Genomic DNA, 6,970 nt, shown 5'->3' with positions numbered 1-6,970 from the left:
TCTACATTTTTTTACGATATTTTAGAGTATGAATGTTGAACAGGCGGTCTAGGGACATGTCATTTTGGTTGTTTTTGACCATTCAGGAATCAATATCTTATCAATCCCTCTAAAATAGACTGTTTCTTTACTATAAAATGTTAAATCTAATTCAATGTACTGACTGCACAAAAAAATAGTTGCAAAGATCAAACACATTTTTTTAAAGTGGCTGGGACAAGAAAGCACGTTTTTATAGAAAAACGCCCATATATGTTATGTGTATAATACACATAACATATATGGATATGTCGGTTAAAGAGCTCACCAGAGCTCATGTTTTGTCTATTATTGTGTATATAATTGCCAACTCAAAATATAATTTACTTACTTACAATACTTACTTACATATATATACTTACGTATGCCCCCCTGGGGACCTAATTTGGAAAATAAAATTTATTTTATCTTATCTTATCTTATAGATTCTATCATCATTTGTATAACTATTAATTATTCTGCTCTTCGTGTGCGTCGTAATATGACAAAAAGATCTATCCTCATTCCTATGTAGCATAAAACATATTTAAATTTTCCCGCATCAGACACTTTCCTATCTTTACCTTAATTGGCACGTGAGCTCTCCAACGTGAAGGTAGAAGTGCCTGGGCTGTCAGAGGATTTGGCAGGCTAATTTTCGTAAGTAAAAAAATGTTAAGAATTTTCCGTATTAATCGCATATTTAAAAAGAAATGCAGGTTTGCTTGCATTAATGTATACAGTTTTAGACTACAGCTGTCTAATGCTGCATTTAACACCAAAATCAACTGCATTTTGCCTTCAAATAGCTTGTGTGTATTTCCCAAAATTTATACTGAAGTTGTCAGTACATCACTACATGCGTATTACACTCAGGTAATGAGGTATAGTCTAGGCTAAGGCATGGATGATTTTTCACATTCAAATTATAACTTTGCTTTGGTATGTTGCCTTTTTTTCAACAGTAATTGATTAAATTAACAATGTAAACAATGAACTGTTAAATTTGATTTATTTCAAAAGATTTAGCACAGGGGGTTTGTTAGAAGGACTTCCCATGGATAGTTAACACGGCAAATAGTAACTTACTCCTGTGGTTTGAATTTTAATATTATGATTTCTCGCACAGCAGGTAAATTATCAAGTTGTGATTGGTTAAACACCATCACTTGGTGACCCCCAATGGATCTGTAGGGGGGTAGTAAATTTCATAGGGGGTTCATGACGTCACGTCTTCTACTAAAGGTGGCGTCATCTATTGAAGTTGTTATTTTCAATGTTTATTTGTCTACAAATGCAGCAGAAAAAGTCTAGCTAGCAATAAATTTGTTATACCGTTTGCTACTGACCCTCAACGGACCATAGGGCGTGAATAAAATCCATAGGTGATTTACTTACAGTACCCTCTATGGCTATAACTTATAATGTTTATATTTATCAAGTCAAATTGTAGTGGTTAAAATGCTGTATTCAGTGGATTGGCATGATATAGTCAAGTTTTTAGAACAAGTACAAATTTGGGTGGGTTTAAAAAGGATTGAATTTCCTTACACTTGAGGCCCCTAAAAGATTCTACAGGTATTCTACAGGAATATATACCATAATATAATACTTCAGTACACAAATTGCATCCCAGGCATTGTCATATTGAAGCCTTTTTATAGCTGACTATGCAGTATGGGCTTTGCTCATTGTTGAAGGCTACGGTGACCTATAGTTGTTAATTTCTATATCATTTTGGTCTCTTGTGGAGAGTTGTCTCATTGGCAATCATACTACATCTTCTTTCTTATATATAGAACCGCAAATGCCAAATTTTACAAGCTTTCTTAGAGACTAAACAACTTGTATTTTTATAGTTTGACATTAACATGATTAACAATGTTTATGCATTGTTTTTTTTCACAGCTTGATACTTTAAGGAAATACACACGTGTCCTAGGGAAGTCTTTCTTCCCATAAAGAATGTTACTATCTATAGGAAAGATAATAATCCCTATTTATAGAACTTTATAAAGAAACATACATAAGTAGGAGTTTATTTCACTCTATCATAATGATATCTGTGGATCATCAAATGTATCAATATGTTTTCATGGTTAATCTTTTCAGCAATTCAAACTTTAAATTTTTGTAGCAAGCACTATACAGTGAATACACACATTTGCCATTTATCATGCTCAAAATGAAATTGATGAATGCAAAAACTTTATACTATTTTATTTCTACAAGCCCCGGCCCATAAATTGTAATCTTAGAAAGTTTTTGTGATACTTTCTGGAGAAAGGATGGGGTGTTACCGGGTATACATCAAATAATTTGTCTTCAATGGTTCTTATAATTAGAAATTCATAACTTTAGGAACACTGATCTAACAGCATGGAAAACATCTATATGTATTGTATAATTGAAAATTCAGCGATAGCTCTTTTTTCAAAATTTTTATTATAAGAATAAATAGTAAATGTAATCTCTCATATATATATTGATTTTATGAGAATCAGGGAACAGAAAAAAATTTGATGTAGAACGAGCAAAATTTGAACCTTAAAAAAATTATACACTAAATATCAATGTTTGATTTGTCACTTGCAAAACAATCAAATGGCATCTTTGAAAATGAAAAAAAGAGAGATGAAAAAATGAGCAAACACCCTAAGTCTTTGTTTAGTTTGTATACATGTATTATAAATAAAAAAATATTCATTGTACATTTACAGGTTTGATATTTGAAAACATGAATGATAAGTAACACCAAACTACATCTAAAATTTACATAATTTTAATAAATTAAAATATTTTGGCAGAGGTTCATGAAACATGTATTATACCTATGTACAGGTATGTTTGGATACTGTCCAATCATGACTAGACGTGTTGACCTTAGGGCTATAAATTCATCAATGGACATGTACAATCCATGGCCCATTAGTTCAGATATATGTACAGAATCATTTATAGGTTGGGATGCTGATTGATTTATGATGCTGTATGTATAAATGAAATTATATATATATATTACAATGAAATTTTATATTAAATTAATATAATTGAATTATTCATAGCCCAAAAAGGGGCTCATTGCATTTGCGCCAATTTTTAAAAAATCCAATCTTTCATTTGCCCCAAATGATTATATTTCATTTGCGCCATTTCACAAGTAATACAGGTAACATGTAACAGAAAAGTTAAATCTTCATTTCTGTATAGTGAATGAGATTTGTTTCTACAGTATTTCTCCTTGATGATAGTTCATACTCATTTCTAATATAAAACTGAGGTTTGAACTATAAAATATTTACATTTTTGAGGTGTATAGATGGACATTGTCAGTTCAGAGACAACTTATATGGACAGAATTATAACTTTACTATAGTGTATTATGCTTACAAATGTATCGCAATTTTTACTCCTTTTTAAATATATTTCTAGTACTTAACAGAACTGTGTTTTAACGAAGTTTTAACATTTGTATGGGTTTAAGATGACTGATTTTTGAGGAATATGTTTTATTATGTAAACAAAAACTGTCTTTATTATTAAAAGTGTTTAATGAAAAAAATCATTTATTATATATACATACTATTTACCTGTATTACTGGCACAAATGAAATATGGTTTGTGGCTCAAAGGAAACCGTGAGAGCCGTGGTGTAGTGGTTAGAGCATCGGACTACTAACACAAAGGTTCCTGGTTCGATTCCTGTCTGGGATGAAAATTTCAGGAACTGAATTTTCGGCTCTCCCTTGACACCATTTGCGAGTATGGTCTCGAGGAAACGATGATAGTCCATCGGAAGGGGACGATAAATGGCTGACCAGTGTTAAGAGAGAGCCACATCTCTTGCATGTTAAAGATACCCTTGTAGATTTCGAAAAAGAGCAGGCTAATGCCGCTACAAGGCAGCACTCGCACCCGCAAAGTGGAAAGGGATTAATATAAGTTGCAAAACTTGTTTCCCAATCCACTATAAATACATATGTTTAAACTAAAGGAAACCTTTTTTTTTTGCCCAAATGAAATGCCAATTGGCGCAAAAGCAAAGCACTGCCCAAAAAGGCACATGTCAGGGCAGACCATGTAAGGGCTGTATAGCCAGTTAAGGTCGTTAATAACTCTCTTCGTCATTATCATTATATTATAGGTAGATTCACATGTATCAGGGACATAAATGGATGATAACATCTAGGAATTTTAAACGAGGGGGGAAGGAAAGGCATAATTCCTTATAATAAAAGATAATAATTTGAATGATAATATACGAAGAACCTGAATATTTATCATGAAAAACACAATTTAAAAATAAAAAATGTTGAATATGGGCGGGGGTTAACAACCTCTACTCCTCATGGATCAGCCACTGTATGTATTTGCATGAAAATATAGAGGTAAAGAAAATATCTCATTTCATTACTTGGTACATTGTACATGTACATGTGTATACATGTATATATAAATACCTCTGACAAATTCTTTTCTGATTTTGGCACCAAAACAAAACAAAAACAAAAAAAATGAAATTTATAGGTATATGGTCTAATATGCATATTTCAGTATTATAAGCATGATAAGTGTTAAAATATTTTTTTGGTAACATTTACTTCAATATAATATAACATGTATTATGGCTGCCACGATGACCACCATTCAGAAAATCTGAAATTTAAAGAATGTGAAAACAGTTATTTTAGTAATTATCAAAACAAGATAAAGATTTAGTTCCATTATATTCAAACAATTAAAATCATTATTAATGTAATATATAAACAGAGTGAATATATTTTAAAAAGCCATCCCAATCCTGTATACAATTTACTTGAATACCAAGGGCGGATCCAGACATTTTAAAAAGGGGGGGTTCCTAACCCAGGACAAAGGGGGGGTTCCAACTTTAGGTCCCCATTCAAATGCATTGATCGGCAAAAAAAAAGGGGGGGTTCCAACCCCCGGAACCCCTCCTCTGGATCCGCGCCTGAATACCTTTCAAATTCTGTAGGTATTTTTTCCTTCCTATTTTGAGACTGCATGATTTTACTGACTTTATCTGGAATCAAAGGAATTGTGCAAACAAACAATCTGTCTCAAATGCATTGTTTGAATATCATTACTACATGTAATTGATTTGATTATTTGGTTTTGAATGTATGTGATTTTTTTGGGTCTCAATGGCATTTATTCCACATCTACTTATTATCATTTGGCAACAACACATGAAAGATTGATTTAAATCAGTAATTTCCTGTGATAAAAAAATACTTTTTCAGAATACAATTCTTTCTAAACAAACTGACGATGTAGAATATGCCAGGTCTAAGTAACATAAACATGTAGTGGCTAGCCTGCTGAATTGTCAATATTTTCTTGATTCTAAATTATTTGTAAATTACAGCTGTTTTATTGTGCGATTATATAAATAATTTCCATTCACGTACAGTGAAACCAGTATTATTGTTACTGATCCCTAGTAGAACTGGAATTGTTTTCTCTGTTTATAGAGGTGTTTAGTTGATATATATTTTGTGAAGGTTCAAATTGAAGTTGATATACAGGTACTTTGGAGCATGTCTAGATTAGACAAGTTTTTCTTTAATTTTAGTAAAAGGTTCAATAATGTAGGTTTCAAAGTTGATTGATGTCTCATTGACCTTTACCCCACACTTTAAATGTGCTAAATGTGCACATTTGATTTTAGAATAATTGAGTGCATCTGTCAAAGATTGACTTAACCTTGATGTTGTTTAATAATACATGTACATATATATTATACATATGCTTTACAACTCACACATTTGATCTTTATGAGAAAAAAAAGTAAATGTATAAAGATGTTTTTGTTTACCAAAAGGTGTGCATTCATCACCTTGACTTAAACCAATACAATTATATAAGTAGATATAAGAAGATGTGGTATAAGCGCCAATCTGAGACAACTCTCTATCCAAGTCATAATGTGTAAAAAGTAAACCATTATAGGTCAGAGTTCTGCCTTCAACACAACCCTTGGTCAAGGTTAATCCAAGTCATAATCTGGATCATGTGGATATGACCTTGACATGAAATACATGTAATATTAGCCTAATTACAAATGTAGGTCATAGAAGCAGGTTTATGCCTCAAATAAATAATGAAATTCAACCCATTTGATTAATTGCTTTAACATTTAGCAGTTCCTTATCTTTTTTTTTAATTTTAATTCCTTATCTTTGCTGTAAAGCTTTCTATACATTCAAGCTAAAGATTAACAGTCTTCTCCACGTGTACTTTGGCTTTCCCCACAAAAAGCTGAAATACATCCAACAGTTCTGATAGTTCTGACAGTAAAGGAAAACACTATCAAATGAACTTTAGGAATATAAATTAAAGCTCTTTTTGAAAGTTCTTTTGAATAATATGATACATGATGTATGTAATAATAAAAAAGAAGATTAAAACAAGGAGGCATCAGATCACAAGGAAATGATTTTGTAATACGAAATTTCAGGTAACCAGTAGGCTATTGTATGCAATCAAAGATATACATGTCGACTTCTTCAGCACAAGTCAGGATAAGGTATAGTTTTGACAGGAAATTTATACTTGTAACTGTCACATTAGTAATGAATGCTTAAAATAGCATATGTGCAAGTAACATAGCAAATGCCACATGTGGAGCAGGATCTGCTTACCCTTCTGGAGCACCTGAAATCACCCCTAGTTTTTTGGTGGGGTTCGTGTTGCTTATTCTTTAGTTTTCTATGTTGTGTCATGTGAACTATTGTTTGTTTGTCTTTTTCATTTTTAGCCATGGTGTTGTCAGTTTATTTTCGATTTATGAGTTTGACTGTCCCTCTGGTATCTTTCGTCCCTCTTTTAACATAGGAAGCATTATGGGGCTATCAACTAATGGTTTTCTCCAAAATTCAAAACCAGGGAAGCAAACCTAATGCTAAAGTCACTATGTAGAACACTGATA

At 32.0% G+C, this 6,970-nt stretch overlaps 1 protein-coding gene across 7 annotated transcripts in view; it reads left to right on the top strand.

Moving 5' to 3' along the window:
• Positions 1-598: 598 nt before the first annotated feature.
• LOC143069489 (uncharacterized) overlaps positions 599-6,970 on the top strand; it is a 42,440-nt gene continuing 36,068 nt past the window's right edge. For all 7 annotated transcript variants that reach the window (XM_076244164.1, XM_076244163.1, XM_076244162.1 and 4 more), the window contains exon 1: positions 599-678. The gene's annotated coding sequence lies outside the window, so the exon portion shown is untranslated. The remainder of the gene's footprint in view (positions 679-6,970) is intronic.

Source organism: Mytilus galloprovincialis, chromosome 3, assembly GCF_965363235.1.
Source record: "Mytilus galloprovincialis chromosome 3, xbMytGall1.hap1.1, whole genome shotgun sequence".
NCBI classification, from domain to species: Eukaryota; Metazoa; Mollusca; class Bivalvia; order Mytilida; family Mytilidae; genus Mytilus; species Mytilus galloprovincialis.
This window is presented reverse-complemented; position numbering and strand designations above follow the sequence as displayed.